Genomic DNA, 23,654 nt, shown 5'->3' with positions numbered 1-23,654 from the left:
TGACCGGTTCCCGGTTTTTCTGGTCCGACCGTCCGATTTTGAAAACAGTGCAATTAATCGCTCAGTACGTACCAAGCAACTGTAATAGTTCCTGGTTTTCAATGATCTTGATTTTCCAGATCACTTTGGTTCCTGCTTTCACCCTCAAAGGGGATCTACCTATGACTATGAAAATCAAATTCTAAAGATGATGATGGGTCCCAACCAGATTCTTTGAATATGGTTGAAATAATTTCTAGTTTGATTCTTAATTAACAGAAACAATTGATGGATTGAGACCTTGAGCCCTTTGATTATTGCTTGAGAAAACTAATTAAAAAACTCAACCAAACAGAACTTCCTTTTGCATGTTGTCAAGATCACCTTTCTTAAAAGAATATGTACTTGGCGTTTGACATTACACTACAGTTGTGAGGTCACGGTTCAATCCCACCTTACCCACCAAAAAAGATGAGAAAAAACAAGTTCAGCAAAGTGCATTCTGAGGTGGATCATTTGAAAATTGGTCCAGAAGACATACAATAATATAAGAGGGACCCAACAATTTGATTTTCATGAGTGGCCGGGTTCCATTAGGACCACTAGAGAACATGAGTTCGACAACTTGCCTAAAAGATCTAGTCCTGCCAAGAACCAGTTTGTTGGTTGCAAATTTTGATGACCAAACACACTTCTATTATTGTTATATGGAGAATCTGCATCCTGAAAAGGACGTCAGTGGCATGTCTGCAAGCCTGCTGCCATTTCCTTCTCAATGTCATTTTACCATGAAATACTGCAACATTATTTAGCAACCCGTCCCTTTATGAGAGGTTGGTGTAGTGCCAGAAAGATTTGCTACCCCTTCAAGTACCAACCCTGTACGTTGCAGTGTTCCTTCACATGTGATCTGCTGCTGTGAGCCTGCAATTCATGGTTAGGATCAACTTTGGAGATAAGATGGGTGCATGTGAATGTGATTGAGCTTGTTGAATTTAATGGTTACCAGACTTTGTTTTGCCAGTTCTGCAGCTTTCAGCCTTTCACTATCTATCCCCTCTTCAATCTATTTTTTCTTCAATCACTGGCATCTTTCTTACCTTTTGAAAACAGAAAAGAGATTCTAGGATCCGCATACTTCATTGTCCACTTGGGAAAGATGGAGCAAGCCAGATTTAAACAATAAGAGATTCGTTCACATCGCCGAACAGCTACAAACAGAACCTTGCATATTTTTCTTCAGCCAAGGCAAAAAAAAAACTATAAAGATATTCCATGGATAAAGTATCTTTTACAAGGGAACAGACAGTAGGTATCTAATATTCATCTTCTTTTTTGATAGATAAACAAAACGATTCATTAACTACTATCAAAAAGCATTACATGCATACTGTTCAAACCAAATGGTGGAATATGCCACCGCCCATATTGATAATTCCAAGATTTTGCTTTCTGGGCTAGTGTGGTCTGCACAATTAAAAGATCTAGAGATATAATAAAACACAATATTGTTAAATCCACCATGCGTAATTTTCCATAATTTTGTCCAAAATACTACAGTTATCCCACATATTATCCAAATACTCATCTATTCTTAAGCTTCCACTCCAAGTACAGGTCAATTGTTATAAAACAAATGGCTAACTAGTACAGAGGTTCCTTGTCATTTACCTTGCCAGACTCATGATGGAAAATTTATATACATATCCAGTTTGAGGAAAATCTTTAAGAGCAGCAATGGAGATAGATCAGTAGCTTTTTCATCTTTCAAAAGAAGATATTACTGCAGCTATGTGGGGTCAGGTATTGCTCCTCATACCAGACATTCCAGAGAAATTGCTGCCAGAGGATGGGTGGTGGCCTCCCACCCACCCCTTCAAAGACTGAGAGGATAGTTTTATATAGGAGAGAGAGGATAGTGTAGGCTGTGTAGCAACTAGAAAGCCCACATTAATATCCAAGTCCATCTGGAGAAGTCATTTGAAGGCTTCACTAAGAAAGACAGACTCCTGGGAAATACTTCATGATGGGAGAAATAAAGTTTTGACATTGACAATGCTTCGATTTTATTTCAGAATTAAAATGGTAAAAGTCTGCTTGACTAATAAGTCCTAAGAATAACTACAGCAATTCCAAAAGAAAATTTCTGCTCTGCATGCAGATTTCTTAATAAAGATTACTACAATGATAATAGATTCATTAATTGATAAAGTGCACTTATGGTCAATTTGGTTTGCAGTCGGAATTGGAATCGGAATCAAAATCCTTCAGAATTGGAGTCAGAATGATCTATTCCCATAGTCTATTTGATTCAGACAGGAATTGGAATCAACTGGAATGGGATTTCATTCCCAAGGGAGTGGGAGGGAATGGATATTCCCTCAAATGGGGGAATGCCATTCCACCAGGAATGGGAATGGGATTCCGATTCTTCCCAACCAAACAGTTGGAATCGGAATGGGCCATTCCAATTCCGATTCCAGACCCCTATTCCTGCAAACCAAATTGGCCCTTAGTTGTATACTGAAGTCAATAAGATTTACTCTTTACAATGTACAAGGAAATCTTTATCCAAAGAACCCCAACTCATCTGATGCATTTTTTTTTCTTTCCTTTCCAAATATAACTTGGCAACATTAAAGAAGTGAACTTATCAAAAAATAAAAAGAAAAAAAGAAAAGCTACTTAGGAGTGAAAACACACATTGACTGTTAGAATCTTCATATTGGCTTTTTTACTACATATTGACTGTTGGAGCAGTTAGTTGACTAAGAAAATGCAATCCTCTACCATCTATGTACAAAGTTCAACAGAGAAAAAACAAAGAAACAGAAAATGTTGATAATATCAAGATTGGCTTTTTTTTTTTTTTTTGTGAGAATGGTAAGTTATATTGTACTAGATTGTTCCCTTGCATATAGCCAAGAGATTAAGTTTTCCACTGCCCTTCTCAATATCAAGCTTGACTCTTGTATTCACCAGAGATTACCAATCTTACACCCTCAAATTGACCAAGGAAAACAAAGCAGCAGGCATAGTTTTCAAGGAACCAAGACAAGGCTAGGCAACAGGGGGCACGCCTTGTTGCCTAGTTGCCTAGGCGATGGATTTTTTTATGTAGAAAACATAGATCCTAGGGTAGTTCCCTAGGTACCATAACCATATTTCCTTAAGAATTATTAATAATTTTCATAAGAAAAGTATAGAGTTCATGTTAAAGTATAGAAAATCAACATATTCATGAAAAAAAACAGAAGGAAAAAAAATTCAAAAAATATAGGGGCTGAACCCTTATTTTTGTTATAGGAAAAGAAGAAAAGAAAATGTGTTGATTAGACAAAATTTTAAGTTCTTCCTTACTTATTGGTTCAGGTTTTAAAGTCTTTGGGGGTTCAGTACAGCATTTAGCAATGTTTATATTGATTAAGCCCTAAAAAATAAGAAAATAATGAAAAGAAAATAGTATATAAACACACAAAATGAATATTTTAGTTTAATAGTGCCTATTTTATAATTATAATGTCAAAAAATAAAGAATAAAAAAGTATTTTATAATACATAGTACAGAACTGTTTGGCGATTAGGCGAGGCGAGCCTCAAAGGGTGCCTTGTCGCCTAGGCGTCGCCTTGACAACTATGGCAGCAGGTTTACAAATAAAAGACCTCAAAAACTTTGTTTGCTCCATACAGAAACAGATCATGTCAAATAAATAAAAAAATAATTAGTTTGCCAAGCTAATTAAATTTAAGAGTATCATACCAATTCAAAATTTGGATTTTGAAAATCAAGTCCATGGTTAATTTGATGAATGGAAAAGTACCACTAACCCAACCCATTTATGTGTCTATCTATGTTCTCAAATACAAAAGATAAGTTATAACCATTACAGAACCACAAAAAGTAACTTCAGCGAATAAACACATACTTTTAAGAGACCTTAAATTGGAAAAAATTTAGTTAACTACCTTGTATATAGGTTTTCAAGAAGCCATATCATCTTTTCAGTTTGAATCTTCACCATCATCAGTTTCTTCAATTTTTTCATAACCAAGAAGGAATGACAGAGCAGCAATCATATTCCTTCGAAGTTCAGATTGAAAAACATGTTTCCTGGTTTTCAAGAGTGAGAATGCATGCCTCAAAGATGGATGAAGACAGAGGATGCAAAATAAAATAGATATTCCATGTTCTCTTGGAGTTCTGGAGACATGCAATACAGGTTGCATTTTCTGTTCTATCATCAAGCCACCTTTCCATATGTAAGGGGCTCAGTGCAATGGTAAAATCTCATGCTGACAAATGTGAGAATGCAGGTTCAAGTTTGAGAGCGGTGACTTTGTGCAAAAATCCAGTCTACCCCTCCCAAGAGATAGACAGGACTGGCATTGGATCATGGCCCAATCTTATCATCTCATATATTTTAAGTTAAGAAAAGTGGCATAAGCTCATTACTTGGGCATTTTTGGCATCAAATGGTGCTCCTCAGTTGAATCAGTTTTGAGAAGGCTAGTAGGCACAATTCAGTCATGGATTGTTCACAAGTATACAGAGAAGCATCCCCTGCTTCTTTCTGTTCTTTTGCATCCTACTACATGCCCTAGTGATTTTTGCCTATGCTTTGTATAGCTTAGCTCCAAATGTGTAGCACCTAGTTGTTCAGGAGAATACTTGTATACACTTTTGGGTTTTGGGTGTTACCAATACAATTATATGTTACTATTTCAAAGAAAAATATCGGTATGCTACACTGGTATAAATTAATAAATTATGAGTGCTCACTTCTAGGGTCTAAATTCTAAAAAGATCTGCCATCTAGAGTATATAATAGGTTTTCAAACTGGATTTGCAATCTGGTTCAATTTTTCTTTCATCACTCTGCTAACCTTAAGATGGCATAATAGTTTTTCCACCAAGGGCCAAGACAAAATACATAATATTATGCAAAGAAAGTATCAAACTTCTAGATTTGGTGCAGCCCTAGAGTATATCCCAAATCATCACAAAAACACTCTAGTGGGGAGCTTGCCCACTTTTTAATGAAACATTGCTTGCTTATCAAAAAAAAAAAAAAAACACTCTTCACAAAAAATTCAGATGAGACAGTCTTTGTGAAAAAAGAAGAAAAAAAAAACATAGTTCTGTCCTGCTTCATATATGTTGCACTGGGAGTATATCTGGCACACAGTAAGTATTTCGTAATCTCAAATTATGACAAAGGTTTATAGGCATTACAAATATGTAAATTCTAAAGGTTTCAAGGAAATCCATCCACACGTATTCCCTGGATGGTTGGTCATGTTTTAGTCATATGATCAGCAGAGTTGCCAACCTAATCTGTCCATCTGCAATCCAGCCTTATAGATTGGCCACATAGGTACATCTTGTCTGATCAACCCCATGTCCTATAAAGCAGTTAATTTTACCTCCATGAATTATAGCTGTCATATATATATATGAACCAACAAGAGAAAATAACTGTTTATGTCATGTAATTGAGGTCATTGGGGTGGAGAAGGGGATCAGAATACATAAACCGCATTGGAGCTGCTGCCTCTTCTACACATGTAATAAAAGAAGATCCATCTAGAGAAGTTCCCATTCCAGAAAAATTCATAGTGAGCCTGGGCCCATCATCAAATAAACAAAGCTATAGGTGTCAAATTTATTAGTACCTGTAACTCCACTCTAGTGCAAACAGCATATAGGAAATTACCCACTGTTGGTCCCAGTTGTCCTGGGTCTTGGGACAGGTAGACTGTGTACAGTTCTAACCTTTGGCTTTTTTTTTTGGTGCACAAAGTGGCCGCCCTCAGAGTTGAACCTGAGTTTTAACGCTTGCCAGCCCAAGATTTTACCATTACAACAAGTAAATGGCCACTAAACAGCCTAAATACCACAATTTCAAAACTTCATTTAATCCAAAACTACAATAGCTTTTTACCAAGGCTATAATATACTAAACATGCTTCCATAGAGGATTTTTGTTAACAAACAGACACATAGAAAGAAGCCAATTCCACAGTTTTAGATTGCATAACAATCATAAAGAAAGCTCTGGAATAATGAAAAACAAAACCAAGAGAGCTCTGAAAGGTCAAAAACAATATCCAAATGAGCTCCAATATATTCGAATAGAAAACCCTCCACCTGTGATAAAGTGGTCCGTAATGACCATCAATGGTAAATCAGCTAAAACCCTCCACCTGTCCAGCCAAGGTTCTCAAGCTGCAATCAACGTGAGGCAGTGATAACATCTTTGTGTTGGCTGGTGCAGTTGGGATTGTAAACCTGGACTCTGAGGTATGTATCATTTAGACTGTGGATTTCCAAATTGCTTTTAAAAGAATGCTACAAAAGAGAAGTCACTTGAAGCTTTACAGATCTAGTTGAAAGATCTACAAACAAATGCCTCTTGCGAAAGCCAGGAAATTCCAAGGTTTGAAAGATAGAAGAACAAAAGAAATTAACTAAAATTGATTATATCCAATCAGAGAAACATGAAAGCATTGTTGAAACAAAGAAACAGGGGGTATTGGCTCTTTTACATCCAAGAAAAATGAGCAATGTAGACAAACTTGTAAAGGATCAATTGGTTGAAGCCAAGAACTTACAAGTTACAACAAAGTGTACAGGAAACCAAGCAAGAAAGAGAATATCTAGGAAGAAAAGCAGTGGCAGATGCAACTCCAACAATGGCAAGATGGACTAGCAGTGGCAGTGGTGGCAAATCTCTCCTCTCTTCTGTGAAATGGAGAAGGGTTTTACAAACGTTTAAACTTTAAAGTGGGCTTTTAACTCAAGCATGCTAGACCAGCATGGTCTACTCAACCCAGTTAGATTGGATCAACCCTGAAAATTGCTGCATTAGACCAAAAGACCACCATGCTATTTTTTTTTTTTTTTAACTTTTCTTATTTAAAACTTTTTCCGGTGGTTGTGACAACACTACCACCTTAGGGACACCTATACTGTATGTATCAAAAAGCTTCTATCCAAAAACCGCCAGCTTGGTGCAGATACGATTTTGAAAATCTGTGTTCCAACCCTTACTAAGACAATAAGCAATGAACTTAAACCTGATATAAAACCTGAAAGTCTGAAACTAATTCTGAGGTATTAATTTCCAACAAACTTGTTTTGAACAGCCTGGCTTTTCCAAACTGGTTGTGTTCATCTAATCACAAACTAAAGGCCAATAACCATTGTTGTTGATACCCATACCCATATACCCATGTACCCACACCCATACCCATACGTGTACCCACATACCCATACCCATGCCAACTAAAGCAAAAGGCATTTAAGAAATGGGAAAAGAGCATGTTATTAGTGATGACACATAGAGAAGTGAATCAGTCCTCTAAAACTGAAATGAACTTGATTAAATTAGAGAGAGAAAAGTAGAGGATAGCAGTACAAAGGAAGAAGATGGAGAAAAGAAGAGGAAAAAGAAAAAGAGTTCAATAATCTCCTCTCTCCCCTCTCTCATCCTTTTGTTAATCTTCATTCATTAAGCTAATTACAAGTATGCCCTTAAGTGGGCAGCTACCTAAGCAAGAACTCAAGTAAACTTATAAAAAAAGAAATAACAAGCCCATTAACAAACAAATAAATAACACACTACAAGAATAAAAGAATAGATACTAGGGCCCATTTGGCCCAGTCTCTCTACACTCCCCCTCAAGCAAAGCATAGATGTCAATCATGCCCAGCTTGCTTATATAGTGTGTCAGCTTCCCTCTTGGAACTCCCTTGGTCAAAACATTAGCCAACTGTTCTTCTAAGGCAATAAATGTCAAGCAAACTTCTAAGGAAACTCTTTCCCGTATAAAATGTCTAGCAACCTCAATGTGCTTAGTCCTGTCATGTTGAATAGGATTATGTGCAATGTTTATAGCTGCCTGGTTGTCACAGTAGAGCATCGTTGGCTTTTCATAGTCAACTCCCAATTCTTCTAAAAGTGATTGCAACCACAATAATTCTGACACACCATGTGCCATTGCTCTATATTCTGCTTCAGCAGAGGATTTGGCAACTACAGACTATTTCTTACTCCTCCATGAAACAATGTTCCCTGCCACCAAAGCACAATATCCACCTATCATCAATACATCCAGCCCAATCAACATCAATGTATGCCTCCAGCTTCATGTGTCCATGTTTGGCAAATAGAATACCTTTCCCTGGAGTACCTTTCAAGTAACACAAAACTTTCTACAGCAGCTATATGCGTCTCTCTAGGAGAATGCATAAACTAACTAATAACACTCACTGCATAGGAAATATCCGACCGAGTCATGCAGAGATAATAACAACTTCCCAAGCAATCTCTTAAACACTCCCCTATCAGATAAAAGTTCACCATCAGTTGAAGAAAGCTTATGATTGGGAACTATAAGGGTGGAGGCCGGTTTAGGACCAAGTTTACCAGTCTCTGCAAGGAGGTCAAGAACATACTTGCACTGAGAAATGAAGATGCTATCCTTAGATCTAGCAACTTCAATTCCCAAGAAATACTTGAGATCTCCTAAATCCTTGATCTCAAATTCAGATTTAAGAAACTTTTTCAGTTTATTGACCTCCTGGGTGTCATTACCTATGACCACAATGTCATCAACATAAACACTCAGAAAAGTCACCAAAGAGTTACTTCTTTTCAAGAATAAGGTATGGTCAGATTGAGTTTGTGTGTAACCAAATGAGACAAGAACAGTCCCGAATCTTTCAAGCCAGGCCCGAGGGGACTATTTGAGACCATAAATGGATTTCTGCAGTTTACACACCTTCCCTTACATTTCCTTTCCACACACTCCCGGAGGCAAAGACATATAGACCTCCTCATGTAGATCTCCATTCAAGAAGGCATTTTTAACACCAAACTAGTGGAGAGGCCAATCAAAAGTAGTAGCTAGGGACAACAAAACCCAGTCTGAGGTCATCTTAGCCACCGGAGCAAAAGTCTCAAGATAGTCAATACCATACATTTGAGTGTAGCCTTTAGCAACCAATTTGGCCTTAAATCTCTCAATAGAACCATCAAAATGATATTTATTGGTAAATACCCATTTACAACCCATTGGTTCCTTCCCTTCTGGCAAATCCACAGTATCCCAAGTATGGTTCTTATGTAAAGCATCCAATTCGGCCATCATAGCATCCCTTCATTCAGGTTTAGATAGGCTTTCTGGTATAGACCTGGCTATCACATGGGAAGAAACAGAAGCAAGAAAAGAGTAAGGACAGTATCTCCCCAAAATTTAATAAAAACATGGGATACAAAAAGGAGGGATCTGGCCTGGCAACCTCAACCACATTCTTACTTTTTGCCACTCCATTTTGTTGTAGAGTGTAGGAACAAGAACTTTGATGAATAACCCCAGAAGTTTCAAGGTAGGATGAGAGGTTCTTCTCAAAATACTCCTTAGCATTATTAGAGCAAAATATTTTGATCCGGGTGTTAAACTAGGTAAGGATAAGTTCATGAAAATTTTGCACAATATTCGGTACTTCATCCCGAAATTTCATGAGATAAATCCAAGTGTAACGAGAATAATCATCAATAAAAAGGATAAAGTACTTATAACCCCCCATAGTAGGCAAATGATATGCCCCCACACATTAGAGTACACAATATGAAAAGGAGAAATGAACCATTTATTGCTTACTGAATAAGACTATCTACAATGCTTTGCAAGATTACAAGACTCACAATGAAGACTCGATAAAGACACTCCCTTAAACATATTGGGAAACAAATGACTCAAAGTAGAAAAAGACAAATGACCAAACCGAAAATGACATAACATGACTCTATCAACAGACTCTGACAAAACTGACTCCAAGGCTACTCCATGAGGTGGTCCAAGACTCCTATCAGGTGTGTCCAGCAAGTATATTACATTCGCCTCATGACCACTCCCAATCATCCTCTAAGACTTCAGGTCCTAAAAAACACAATGAGTAGAAAAGAAGGTTATACTATATTTCATGGATTTAGTTAAACTGCTAACAAATAAAAGATTTGTATTAAGTTTGGGAACATGAAGAACAGAGGATAAAACAAGGGTGTCAGAGGTCTTGATATCCTCCTTGCCAGAGATGGGAGCAAGAGACCCATTAGTAAGAGATATTTTCTCTTTACTAGAGAGAAGGTGATATGAACAAAAAATGTTAGACAAGTTGGGCATATGGTCTGATGCACCATAATCAATGATCCAAGGAATTCTATGATTACCTAAAACAGAAGCATGGTTTGCAAAAGCACGAATACCTGAGTAAATGTGGATGATGATGATGTGTTGCCTGAAGAGTGGGATGTAGAGACAGTGGCTTCCAAGTGAAATTCTGCCTTCATTGTTGCCAACTGTTTCATGGTTGACTTTTCTTCACTCTCCTTATTCCCTCCTTCGAGTATTGCGGCAACATTAGCAATCTTAGGCTTTCCTATCTGACCAGTCTTCTTAAAATTGCTATTATTCTTAAACCTGTCCGGTAGAAGATCTAGATGAAGCTGCAAGTGTCCTTAGTATGCCTCGGTTTCTTACAGTATTCACATATCAGCTCTTTCTTCTTAGTTGGACCCTTTGGCTTTATTCTAGCATGTGCAAAGTGTTCTGTAGGTGGACTCTATGACTGATGAATCAATTTTTTGTGCTAAGTATCTCGTCATTTGGTCTGCTTCCAAGTGGTCGATGACTCAGAGGCCGAAGTGGAGAACTTTTGTTGGATGAGGACCTGGATGTCGGGTTGACCAAGCCGAACTGGGGGCAGATTAGGTGCCGAGCTGACTGAGCTGAGCTGGGCAGGTTAGGTGCTGAACTGACTGGGCCGAGCTGCATATTAGGTGACGATCTGACCAGAGTGCTGAGCTGCCTATTAGGTGTCGAGTTGACCAAAGTGTCGAGCTGCCTATTAGGTGACGAGCTGACCAGAGTGTCGAGCTGCCTATTAGGTGACGAGCTGACCAGAGGATCGTCCTGCCTATTAGGTGACGAGCTAACCAAAGTGCCAAGTTGCCTATTAGGTAACGAGCTGACCAGAGGGCCGAGCTGCCTATTAGGTGATGAGCTGACCAGAGGGTCGAGCTGCCTATTAGGTGACGAACTGACCAGAGTGCCGATCTGCCTATTAGGTGACGAGCTGACCATAGGGCCCCGCTGCCTATTAGGTGACGAGCTGACCAGAGGGCCGCACCGCCTATTAGGTGTCGAGCTGACCAGAGTGTCGAGCTGCCTATGAGGTGACAAGCTGACCAGAGGGCCGAGCTGCCTATTAGGTGACAAGCTAACCAGAGGGTAGAGTTGCCTATTAGGTGACGAGCTGACCAGAGGTCCGAGCTGCCTATTAGGTGACGAGATGACCAGAGTGCCGAGCTACTTATTAGGTGACGAGCTGACCAAAGGGCCACGCTGCCTATTAGGCACCGAGCTGACCAGAGTGTCGAGCTGCCTATTAGGCGCCGAACTAACCAGAGGGTCGAGCCGACCAGAGTGCCGAGCTGGATTGATTGTTGAGCTTCGTAGTTCTTTAGAGACCTACAAGGAATCAATGTCAGAGGACCCGGGGTGGCTAACCTGGCGAGGTCGCTCCGATGTTTAAGTCAATACTCTCATAGTAGATTGCGAGCTAAAAATCATAAAGTATGAGAGTTAGAATATGCTTACTTTCCCCCCTATGCCATTGGGGTTGGTGCCTTTATATATGCATTGTTTGGCGTGGGCTTCACGCACCGCATCTGAGATTTCCGAGAGGTCGCCTAAGTGGTCCGAGATTCCCGGAGGCAACCGCCATGCACGTTGACCACCCTCCGGTACGTTCGGTACGTGGGCCAACTTCCAAGGATCGTGGGAGTGTTAGGATATGCATGTCAAATTTGTCGGTGAGCACGTCTCGCAGGTCACCAGGTCAGCGCCTGTGCCAGATCGCCAGTTGGGACACCATCAGCTTGGCTAAGGCAAGTTGTTACCTAAGTGGTTCCGGGTGTCACCTAGTTGTTCCGAGATGCCATGTGTCACAATGTCATTTGGAGGACCAAATCCGCCCTCATCAGTAACTGAACCTACCGCCTACTCTCTTCACTACTGGCCATAGCATATGCCTGAGCAAGAGTTACCTCATCCTTGGCCAGAATATTCTGCCCAATAATGTCAAACTCAAGGTTGAGTCCTGTAAGAAAATCAAACACCCTATTTCGTTCCACCAATTTCCTAAAAGTCTCTACATCTTTTGCACTCTCTGATACAACTATTTCCATAACATCAATTTCCTGCCATAGTGATTTCAACTGGAATAGTAAATTGCCACACTCTTCTCCCCCTATCTCAGATTTTTCACATCACTTTTCAGCTTATAGGCTCTTGCCACATTCAACTTCTATGAATAGAGGTTTCCATAACACTATCCCAGATCTCCTTGGCCGAAGACATTCAAAGATAATGCTGACTTATATGGGGCTGCATAGAGTTGACCAACCATCCAATTATTGTATAGTTCTCCTGCATCCATTTTTCAAATGCGGGGTCTGTCTCCTTCGGATTTCACCTTACTGCCTGTAAGATACCCTATTTGACCTCTACTACAAACATAAATCTGTATAGACTGTGCCCAAGCAAGGTAATTGGTTCCATCTAACTTTATTGTGGTCACACCAATCAAAACGGAATCTACCAAGCCAAGCCCGATACCGGCATCTGCTTGAACTCACTTCCGTATTGCTCCATTGATCAAACGAAAATCAAAAAACTAGAATTTTAGTCTTTATAAACTTACTTTAAGTCAAAACAGTACTTAGATGCTTGAAAACTAGGGTTTCACTGTGCCCGACTGTCGGGAAGAAAGAGAGAAGTTGCATCAGCTCCTACCAGAGCTTCCCAATCTCTTCCAGGACTGAACCGCACTCTTTTAGAAGTTAAAAGACTCCTCCCAAGCACTGACTGCCACACCAAAAGCTTCTCCTTTACCTATAACCTTGAAACTCTCTAATCGGCTAGGGTTTTGCGTAGAAAAAATACAGCATCACTTCTTAGCAGTTTTCGGCCAGACTCAACTGATATGAACTTGATTAAATTAGAGAGAGAAAAGTAGAGGACAGCAGTACAAAGGAAGAAGATGGAGAAAAGAATAGGAAAAAGAAAAAGAAGAGCTCGATAATCTCCTCTCTCCCCTCTCTCATCCTCTTATTAATCTTCATTCATTAAGCTAATTACAAGTATGCCCTTAAGTGGGTGGCCAGCTAAGCAGGAACTAAAGTAAGCTTACAAAAAAAGAAATAACAGGCCCATTAACAAACAAATAAATAACACACGACAAGAATAAAAGAATAGATACTAGGGCCCATTCGGCCCAGTCTCTCTACACACAGAAAGTACCTATGGTAAACTGTTAAGTGTTAACTATTGAATTTTTTTTTTTATCAGTGTTAACTATTGAAAAATCATATATTGATTTCTGATTATTTCAACTGGAAGGCCAAAGTTGCTATACAAAGTATGAAACTATCATTGTACATTGGGAAAAGATGGAAAAGGAAAACTAAGCTACTTGATATGACCTCATTTACCTCACCACTCCATACAACTTACACACCTGTGACAGCTTAACCATGTATACAGGAATTAGATAAATATTTTCTTTTTACAATTTACATATCTTCATTTTTAGAGGCATTGCTGGCAGTGCAACTAGGTGCTGATCTTGATGCCAATTGCATGTATGTGACAGAAGAATGTATAAATAAACTGAACTGTTAGGTGCCCTCAGATGCCACAGCATCAAACCACAAAACAACTTGATCGATGGAGGGTCTAAGCTTTGGATCTTTGTCTATGCATTTACATGCAATTCCCAATACTTCAACAAACTGTTTCTCCTGAGGCTTGTACCAGATTGATGGATCAATAATGAGCTCCTCTTTCTTCTTATATTTCATTTGAATCATCCATGATACCAGATCCCTGCAGCCTTTTTCTTTGCATACATTCCACAAGTCTCCTGCCTATAAGAAGCTCCAGAAGAACAATCCCAAAGCTATAAACATCACCTTTGAATGTTCCTATTAAGGTCTGACTGTATTCAGGAGGGATGTATCCCAAGGTCCCAACAAGATCTGTTGACACATGAGTATCATACGGATGAAGTAGCCTCGACAAACCAAAATCAGCCAAATGAGATTCAAAATTTTCATCCAACAGAATATTACTAGATTTTACATCACGATGGACAATATTTGGTTCACAGACCTTTTGCAAGTATTCTAATCCCCTACCTGCTCCCTGAGCTATCTTAAGCCTAACATCCCACCCCAGCACTGGCCCTCCATCAACCCTCTCATGCAGCCAATAATCCAAGCTTCCATTCTCCATGTAGGAATAGATCAATAACCTGTCACTTCCATGCCTGCAATACCCTTGCAGAGGGACAAGGTTTTTGTGTCGAAATCTTGAGAGGGCTTCCACTTCAGCACGGAACTCACGTTCCATCTGTCCACAATCCCCAGAGAGCCTTTTTATTGCAGCCTTTGTTCCATTTGGGAGGTTGGCCTTGTATGCTAGACCAAATCCTCCACAACCAATTATATTTTCTTGGTCAAAATTATTTGTAGATTTCATCAGGTCAACAATGGTGAGCTCCTTGCAACCTGAATTCTGAAAGAGAAGCACTAACTTTGAGGACATAAGTGCCTCGGATAACCTGTGTAGCCTGCTGATCTCCTCCTCCACATCACCAATTTTATCTCCAAAATCCTTTCTTGAAATGTTAAGTACAACAACAGCCAAAAGCAATGCAATCCCTATACCAGTACTGATAGTTATTACTACGATACTAGATTTACCAATCTTACTGTTTTTGACAGGCTGCATTTTAGGCTTCTGATATCATTATTATCAGATAGGTAACAATGAGGACCTACTTCTCCACACAATCCTGGGTTTCCTTCGAAACTTGAGTTGGGGAAGCTGAGGAACTGTCCCCCAGTTGGAATCTGTCCCTGCAAGTGATTATATGTGTTGAAATAATTTAGTTGTTGGTGTTAGGGCCTGTTTGGCTAGCTAAAGCGTTTCTTATTTCTATTTTCTTACTTCTGTTATGTCTGTTATTGAACTCACTTATAGAAGGGGCACAAGGGTATTTTCCCTTCTTATTCTACAGCCCTATATATATTATAATAAAAGCTGGCGCCGCCAGCACTGTTACATTGTCAATCCCTTCTCTTCTCTTCTCTTCATCTTATTTCTGGCCGGCCACACTGTCAAGATGGTATCAGAGCGGGAATACTGACTGAGAGAACAGATTGAACAAACTTCACTGAGAGAACAGATCGAACAGACTTCTCTCTTCCAACTTGCTGAGTCTGGGCGAAACAGAGATCTGAATCTGGACTGAGGAAAACAGATCTACAACTGGTACAGTCCTTCCTTTTTTTCTCTTCCTTACCCTCCTTGATCGTGTACCAAGTGAAAAAACCAAATGAATCTGGGCTGCTGAATGCTGTCAGATCTTTATACCTCTGTTTTTTGGGATCGTGTGATCCTGTTCCTGTGTTAAGGCGACTGTAGGCCAAGGGATGACCTGTTATCTCAATTATTTGGCTTGATTAAAGTGTTAAGGATCTCTCCTGCTGATTAATGTTCTTAGACATTCTGGAAGGCTGGTAGGTTGGGACTGTTAAACCGTACAGGTCTGAAATCTGCCGTATATTGCCTTTTTTTGTCCTGAAATTGGTACTGTTTGTGCTCAGACTGTTTTCAAACCCAAGTGTGTGGGTGCGGACTGAGTGGAGCATTTTTTTGTGGCGTAAGGAGGGGTCCTAAGTCCGGTGTTTGGGACTGATTGTCTGTTTTGACCATGTCGTCTGAGAATTCTGCTACTTCAGAGATTTTAGGGAGCCACAATGGAGTGAGTGGGGGAATGGATATGAATTCCCCATGGCCATTATTCCCTTTGATGGTCTGAACTACCTTAAGTGGTCTAGGGGAACAAAACTCTACATCACTGTTAGGGGGAAAATAGGATACATAAATGAGAGAGTGAAGGAACCGAAGTACGGAAGTGCTGTATATGACAGGTGGAACCAAGAGAATAGTATGGTGATGTCTTGGCTCTTGGTTTCCATGCTGCCACAGGTAAGAAAGACTTTTATGTGGGCTGAAACTGCTTGTGAGATATGGGAACAAGTGAAGTCCACCTATTCAGAGCAGAGACACTATACCAAGATATATCAACTGCAAGCTGAATCCTCTACTTGCAAGCAAGGGGAGAGGAGTCTCTCGATGTATTATTCTGATTTGACATTGATATGGAAAGAACTTTATCACTATCAGAATGTGAATTGGAAGTGTGATGAAGATGCAAAGGCGTATAAGTCACTTGTATTTCAGCAACGGGTCTTTTCCTTTCTCCTAGGGCTGAATCCTTCATATGAGTCCATCAGGGTGCAAATCTTGGGTAGTAAAGACTTGTCATCAGTTCAGGAGGTGTATGCCTTAGCGCAATCAGAAGAGAGTAGGAGAAGTGTGATGAATTGTGTAGAAGGGGAGTCAGTTGCCCTAGTTGTCCGAGGAAATTCAGATACAAATGTCGGAGGTGTTTTTAAAAAAGGTGACTCTCAGAAAAAAAACAGATGATAAGAGTAAACTTTAGTGCACTCACTGCCAGAAGACACGACACACGAGAGATACATGTTGGGATCTCCATGGAAAACCTAAATGGGCATAGGATTTGGGTAAGAAGTCAACACCTGATCAGGACAAGAAACCAAGCCAGCAGAATCAGAAAAAGTATAACTCAACTAATATGGTGTCGACAGAGACTAGTCCTTTAGTAACTCAGGAAAGGCATCCCAGTTCTGACCCTAAGGAAGAAATTATCAACTCCTTTCGTGAACATTTGGAATTGTATGGTAGGACTCTCCGCCAGATGGATTCTAGTCCTACTCCCTCTACCTCTTTTGCGTCTACATCAGGTAATGTTGTCACTACCTTCCATGTGTCATCTCATACCACTGATTCTCCTTGGGTTATTGATTCCGGAGCATCAAACCACATGACCGGTAAGTCAAATTTATTTCAGACATATAACCTTCTCTCTAGGAGAGATAAGGTGAGACTAGTTGATGGTTCTTTTTCTACCATAGCTGGTCGATGTACCATACCTCTCCCACTTGGCCTTACCCTTCCTAATGTACTGCATGTTCTGAAATTACCTATTAATTTGTTGTCCATTAGTAGTATAACTCACTCCTTGAACTGTTCAGTCACTTTTTTTCCGTCTTCATGTGTGTTCTAGGATTTGGCCTCGGGGAAGACAATTGGTAGAGGAAGCATGGTGGATGGTCTCTACGTGTTGGAGAATAAAGCTGGTCTTGTGGCTACAGAGTCCATGAGTTTGTCAAGTGAGAGTCAAGCCTATTTATATAGTCGTCTAAGTCATCTTTCTTTTGAGTCATTAAAAGTTATGTTTCCAAAGTTGTTTGAGTCCTTGTCAGTGAGTCAGTTACAGTGTCAGACATGTCAATTGAGTAAACATTGTAGAAGTTCTTTACCTTTGCGAAATAAAAGATCTGAAGTGCCAAAAATTGTTACTCTACCCACTGAGACTGGATATAAGTACTTCATTACCTTGATTGATGATTATTCTAGATACACATGGGTTTACCCTATGCAATCTTGAGATGAAGTGCCAAAATTTGTGAAAGACTTTCAACGCATGGTGTTCACTCAATTCCAAACGGAAATCCATATCTTCCAGTCGAACAATGCGAATGAATACTTCCATAGTGATCTCACGGAGTTTTTTGCTTCGAGTGGGTCACTTCAGCGAAGCTCTTGTGCTAGGACACCCCAACAAAATGGTGTTGCTGAAGGAAAGAACCGTCACCTTCTCGAAGTAGCTCGTGGCTTATTAACTCATATGAATGTGCCAAAACGTTTTTGGATGGATGCAGTCTTGTGTGCTACATACATCATCAACAGCATGCCCTCTCGATTAGTAGAGCATAAGGCCCTACATCAGCTTTTGTTTCCTACGGCTCCGTTGTCCACCATTCCGATGCGTGTTTTTGGGTGTCGTTGCTTTGTCCATAACCTGTCCCCTACTCGAGGTAAGCTAGATCCTCGGGCTATTCCCTGTGTTTTTCTTGGTTATCCTTTATCTCAAAAAGGGTATCGCTGCTATGATCCTACCTCTTGCAAGTACTATATCTCCATTGATGTATCCTTCTTTGAGAATCAACATTTTTTCTCGGTTTCTCCTCAGGGGGAGAGTAGGATTGAGGAGAAACAGGCGACTCAAACTCAACTACCTCCTTTACCCGATCATCTTCCATTCCAGGTTTTTCATCGTCGCCATAAAAGCCAATAGAGTTCAAGAGTCGTGGAACTTGACACTATGCAACCAACATCATCGGATTCACCAGAGGCAAATCCGTCTCATCAACCAGGTACACTTGCTCCTATTGATATGTTTGTTCCTCTAAATGTTGATTCACTTGTCATCAATGATCTTGATATTCCTATTGCTAAGAAAAAGGATGTTAGGTCTTGTACCACTAATCATCCTATCTCTAATTTTGTGTCCTATGATCATGTTTCACATTCATTCCGTGCATTCTTTTCTTCTGTGGACAGTGTCCCCATTCCTAAGAATGTGGCAGAAGCTTTGTCTAAAACCTGAATGGACAGATGCAATGCAAGAAGAAATTAATGCTTTACACAAAAATGGCACTTGGGAGTTGGTGGACCTTCCTGAAAGGAAGAAACCAGTGGGTTGCAAGTGGTTGTTCACAGTGAAACACAAGGCTGATGGAACTGTTGAAAGGTACAAGACTAGACTGGTAGCAAGAAGCTTTACACAGGTATATGGAATGGACTATGCAGAGACTTTTGCTCCAGTAGCCAAGATGAACTATATCAGGATCCTTCTTTCATTGGCAGCAAATCTTGACTGAGAACTTCACCAATTAGACATCAAAAATGCTTTCTTGAATAGTGACTTGGAAGAGGAAGTGTACATGACCCAACCTCCAGGGTTCTGTGCCAAAGGCAGTGAACAAAAGGTGTACAGGTTAAAAAAATCTTTATATGAATTGAAACAATCACCTCGGGCTTGGTTTAGTAAGTTACATTTAACAGTTCAATAGATGGGGTTCAAACAATGCCAGTCAGATCACACTCTATTTGTGAAAAGAGGTGAAGGGAAAATTGCAGTTCTTATTGTGTATGTGGATGACATAGTGATTACAGGAGATTGGGAGGCTGAAATACGGAGACTAAAAAAATTCTTAGCCACTCAATTTGAGGTGAAAGATCTAGGTCCCTTACGTTATTTCCTTGAAATTGAATTTGCCTGCTCTCGCAAGGGCATCTTTATTTCCCAACGAAAATATATACTAGATCTACTAGAAGATACAGGCAAGTTGGGGGTAAAACCAATTGACTCACCAATTGAATTTAATCATCATCTGTGAGACAGTCAGGGAGAGTTTTTGAAAGATGTGAAGAAGTTACAGAGACTCGTAGGGAGACTTTTGTATTTGTCTATGACCAGGCCTGATATTACTTATGCGGTGGGTTTCCTTAGTCAGTTCATGCACAATCCTAGGACAACTCACTTTAAAGCTGCAGTGAGGATCCTGAGATACCTCAAGAAGTTTCCCGGAGCTGGTTTGTTGTTCCAGAAACATGGTCACTTAAAGGTGGAATTATATACTGATGCAGATTGAGCAGGAACAATCAATGACCGAAAGTCTACCAATGGGTATTGTGCCTTTGTAGGAGGAAACCTGGTCACATGGAGAAGTAAAAAACAAAGTGTGGTGGCTAGATCTAGTGCTGAAGTAGAGTATAAAGCGATGTCTCATGGGGTTGCTGAAATCATGTGGATAAGAAATCTGTTAGGTGAACTGGGTTTTGCAGTGAGCAATCCTATGTCACTCTACTGTGACAATAAAGCTGCCATCAATATTGCTGCTAATCCAGTCCTGCATGATAGGATGAAATACATTGAAGTGGACAAGCATTTTATTAGAGAGAAACTTGTAAATGGAGAAGTGTGTACTCCATATGTCAGCTCAAAAGAACAACTTGCAGATATCTTCACCAAAGGTCTTCATCATGTGCGGCACAAAGATTTGTGTGACAAATTGGGCATGATTGACATCAATGCTCCAACTTGAGGGGGAGTGTTGAAATAATTTAGTTGTTGGTGTTAGGGTCTGTTTGGCTAGTTAAAGTGTTTTTTATTTCTATTTTTTTACTTTTGTTATGTCTCTTATTATACTCACTTATAGCAGGGGCACAAGGGTCTTTTCCCTTCTTATTTCTGCCGCCCTATATATATTATAATAAAAGTTGGCACCGCTAGTACTGTTACATTGCCAATCCCTTCTCTTCTCTTCTCTTCTCCCCTCTCTTCTTCTTCTCTTCTCTTCTCTTAATCTTATTTCTGGCCGGCCACGCTGTCAAGAATATGCAACATTGAACTTAGATAGGCATGTGAGCTTGTTAAATGACCAAGGGATAGACCCATAAAGATCATTACATGACAGGTCCAAGATTTCCAAGTTCGTCATATCTGAAATGGTGCTCGGGATGTTCCCAGTGATGTTGTTCGTGCTCAAATCTAAGACATGGAGCTTCTTTAGCCGCCCAATTTCAGGCCATATAGTCCCGTTAATTTTATTATTGCTCAAGTATAATAATGGAGGAAAACTTGAGGCCTGATTATATTGCAGACCATTAGCACTCTGGTTACGTTTCACGTATAGTGGGATGCTAACAGAATTAGTAAACCCTGGTGCACTACTGTTTGTGGAGATCAGGCTCTTGAGCTCTGTCAAGCTTTTAGGGGTTTCTCCGGTTAGGGAATTGTTTGAGATGTCCAAGTAAAACAGATTCTCCATCTGACCAATCCATGGAGGGATGCCACCACTCAGGCGATTCCATGACAAATCAAGGACCTGTAACTTCCTACAGTTCAACAACCACTTTGGGATTTAACCACTAAGGGCACAGTTTCCAACTGCAAATATCATCAAATTTTCAAAACCTGAAACATTTTTTGGAATTTCTTCTGCATGGAAATTCTTGGTAAGGATAAGTGTGGTGAGGTTTCTGCACTGCTGCAGTACACCATGGACACCTGATAAATCCTCAAAACTGTTATTCGACAATGAAAGAAATGAAAGGGATGTAAACTTTGCATAATCCTCAGGGATCTTTCCAGATAATTCATTTTTAGCAAGGCTTAAGGTTTTCAGCTCCTGGCATTTAGACAGGGCAAGGGGAAGGGGACCCACAAAATGGTTAGTAGCAAGATCAAGTGAACTTAGATGTGGCATTCCAGTGAAATCAATATCAATATGCCCTCATAGAGAGTTGTTCCTAAGGTCCAGCACCTGAAGCTTGGAGCATAGAGCAAGAGTGGAAGGCAACAGCCCAGAGAAGTTATTAGAATGTGCAATAAACTGTCCTAGTTCTGTAAGGTTCCCAAAAACGTCTGGAAGGGGACCATAAAACTGATTTCCGGAAATAAGTAAAGTCTTAAGACTAGAAAGCTTACTTATGTTCTTGCTCAACTGACCCGAGAATTTGTTGTCAGAGATTGAAAGCTGCTCCAAAGATGACAACAAAAACAGTGTCTGGAAGATGGCCCGAGAATGAATTGCGATCAACGTGTAACTGTTTTAGAGATGTACTGCAGTTCTGCAAACTCTCTTTCGAAAGGCCAGCAGAAAAATTGTTTGCTGATAAATCCAGAATCTGAATAGAACTGGAGGAACTGCATATCCTATTGTCGACCTGCCCAGTAAGAGAATTATTGCTCACATTGAAGACAACAAGATTTCGGAAGTCCCCAAGTTCAACTATATTGCCACCAAAAGAATTGCTAGAGATATTAATCAAATGGATAGACTTTAAACCACTGAGTGATCCTGAGGTCGGGCCCATTAGCATGTTAAAGCTGAGATCAAGCAACTCCAGATGATGCAAATTTGATAGTCCTGTGGGTATTCCTCCTTCCAGAAAATTGTGAGAGAGGTCAAGCAATTTTAGCTGATCTAGATTACCCAATGATCTTGTTATCATCCCTTTCAGACCTCTGCTTGGTAGCATCAACATAATCACCCTCCTGGCAGCTGAACCATTATCCCATTCCCACATTTAACACCAACCCATTGACAGCAAATCGACTCATTTGCCCATGCCGAGATAATCGACCCATCTGTGAGGTTTCCTGCAAATTCTTTGAATACCAACAAATCATTTGGATCACAGGTCAGGCTCAGTGTTCTAAGACCCAAAGATGAGCAAACAAAACAGACCATGAAAACCCATTGTATGAAAATCATCGGAATGAACTCCAACACCGCCATGACTGAAACCGAATGGAGTCCCTACTTCAGATTAAAGGCAACCACCCCATGAACTATATTCAATCTGATACTATGCTATACAGTGCTCCTCATAGAAAGAAGAAGCCCAAATCGACACTTGGAACCACTTCCCAAAACACCTTCGCAACAACACTTCCAAATGAAGCAACAGTTCGCAACAGTCACCTGAAGAAATTTAAAAAAAAAAAAAAAAATGAGATTCCTACCTCAAAACAAATCCCTGAATCGGAAACCAACAAACCCATCAGTCTAGTATTGTATTGTCCTATAGACAGAACCAAAGAGAAAAATATTAGAATTCCAAATGTAAGAAATTTCTTCGAACCCATATCCTAAAACACCTTAAAAACCACAAACAAAAATCTTACCAACATTCAATCACTTGCAAGTTGCAACAGAAGTAACACCGAGTTGCTGGCCCATAAACCCAATAACAACTCTTACTACTTCAGTTTTTTTTCTGTAAATGGTCTTGCTCTATATAAAACAGTATGCCTCGAATTCTTTCTTTTTTAAGTATAGAATCCAGGGCAGCAAGGAGCAACAAGAAGAAGAAAGACATTTCAAATCAAAGCACAGTAAACTCATAACACCATTAACACAACATCGCACAGAAGGAAACTCTTCATTTCTTTTTAACTTTTTGTTTAGCGGCATGGCATATAACAGTGCTTAGTGATTTGCAACAACAAGAACAGATTGAGCTGACCTTTCACGATTTTTGCTTCTTTCTGCAGCCTGTAATTTACCCTAAAATACATGGTGAGGTTGTTATTGGCTTGGTTGGACGTTGGAGGGTTTTTGACGAGAGAGACTGTGGGTGCGGGCCCAATAAAGTACAAATACAAATTACACAAGAAAGGCCGAGAGGTCAAAGGGTGGTGAGGTTCCGTTTCAAAATGGATGGATCGGATTAGTTCGGTGGATTAGGCGGTAGTCGGCGGACGTCACGGGCTTATGCCGGTGATATTAGTCAGAATCAGAGATCTCCCTGCATCTCGGGTCAACCACTCAACTTTGCTTACTTGTGAAGTCAAGATTTGCTTTTGTCAGATATTGCTCCGGTCACCTGTTACCTGTTACCTACCAAATTTAGAAAATTTTTGAGATTTGGCTGAGTGGAAGTGGATAGACTGATAGAGCACTAACAGTTAAATTAGGAGTAAAACTTGGGCGGGTTGAGTTCGCATCTTCGCCCCCACAAACGCCCCACACAACGTGCGACTGTCACATGTCCAGTCGCACGCGATGGGGCGTTCCCGCAGCCCAAAACAGAATTCACAT

At 40.1% G+C, this 23,654-nt stretch overlaps 1 long non-coding RNA gene and 1 pseudogene across 3 annotated transcripts; both read right to left on the bottom strand.

Annotated features, from left to right (window-relative positions):
* Positions 1 to 341: 341 nt before the first annotated feature.
* LOC148875938 (uncharacterized) lies at positions 342 to 7,137 on the bottom strand. Of its 2 annotated transcripts, XR_016098305.1 has the most exons (3): positions 6,592 to 7,137; positions 986 to 1,216; positions 342 to 903 (listed from the first exon to the last, which is right to left on the bottom strand). It is a non-coding gene; the product is annotated as an uncharacterized LOC148875938 (long non-coding RNA). The 2 variants fall into 2 exon arrangements; XR_016098303.1 differs by lacking the exon at positions 6,592 to 7,137 and having other exon boundaries at positions 986 to 6,548.
* A 6,525-nt stretch (positions 7,138 to 13,662) lies between these two features.
* Positions 13,663 to 22,912, bottom strand: LOC148875937 (phytosulfokine receptor 2-like; annotated as a pseudogene). Its single transcript, XR_016098301.1, has 3 exons — positions 22,739 to 22,912; positions 20,446 to 22,535; positions 13,663 to 14,982 (listed from the first exon to the last, which is right to left on the bottom strand). The product of XR_016098301.1 is annotated as a phytosulfokine receptor 2-like (transcript).
* Between the last annotated feature and the right edge of the window lie 742 nt (positions 22,913 to 23,654).

This window comes from Nelumbo lutea, chromosome 1 (genome assembly GCF_056320005.1).
Source record: "Nelumbo lutea isolate HS-2025 chromosome 1, American lotus-T2T, whole genome shotgun sequence".
In the NCBI taxonomy this organism is placed as follows: Eukaryota; Viridiplantae; Streptophyta; class Magnoliopsida; order Proteales; family Nelumbonaceae; genus Nelumbo; species Nelumbo lutea.
This window is presented reverse-complemented; position numbering and strand designations above follow the sequence as displayed.